Source organism: Arachis duranensis, chromosome 4, assembly GCF_000817695.3.
Source record: "Arachis duranensis cultivar V14167 chromosome 4, aradu.V14167.gnm2.J7QH, whole genome shotgun sequence".
NCBI classification, from domain to species: Eukaryota; Viridiplantae; Streptophyta; class Magnoliopsida; order Fabales; family Fabaceae; genus Arachis; species Arachis duranensis.
The window spans coordinates 64,239,230-64,239,836 of NC_029775.3; the positions used below are offsets into that span (position 1 = coordinate 64,239,230).

General features: G+C 41.7%; 1 non-coding gene across 1 annotated transcript; it reads left to right on the plus strand.

The window, feature by feature from the left end:
- Positions 1-269: 269 nt before the first annotated feature.
- Positions 270-377, plus strand: LOC127747049 (small nucleolar RNA R71). Its single transcript, XR_008008854.1, has one exon. It is a non-coding gene; the product is annotated as a small nucleolar RNA R71 (small nucleolar RNA).
- The last annotated feature ends 230 nt before the right edge of the window (positions 378-607 follow it).

Below are 607 nucleotides of genomic sequence, written 5' to 3' on the forward strand. Positions count from 1 at the left end.
TCCACCTTCTTGGTAAGATCTGCTAGCTGCTTGGTGATCATCTTGTTTTGGGCTAACAGTGCATCCATGTGGTTTAGCTCCATTACTCCTCTAGTGTTACTTCTTTCAGAGGCATAGAAGTAGTCATTATCAGCAACTGTTTCAATGACATCTATGGCTTCTTCAACAGTTTTCTTCTTGTTTAAAGAACCTCCTGATGAATGATCTACAACCTTCTTTGACTTATAGGAAAGACCTTCATAGAAGATATGAAGTTGAACCCACTCATTAAACATCTCTGATGGGCATCTCCTTGTCAAGTCTTTGAATCTCTCCCATGCTTCATATAGTGTCTCACCATCTTGTTGCCTGAAAGTTTGCACCTCAGTTCTTAGCCTATTAATCTTTTGAGGAGGGTAAAATCTTGCTAAAAACTTGTTCACTACCTCCTCCCAATTTGTCAGGCTTTCTTTTGGGAAGGATTCAAGCCACTTTGTTGCCTTGTCCCTGAGTGAAAAGGGGAACAAGAGCAACCTATAGACATCCGGGTGGACTCCATTTGTCTTCACTGTGTCACAAATCCTCAAGAAGGTAGTCAAGTGTTGGTTAGGGTCTTCTTGAGCACCTC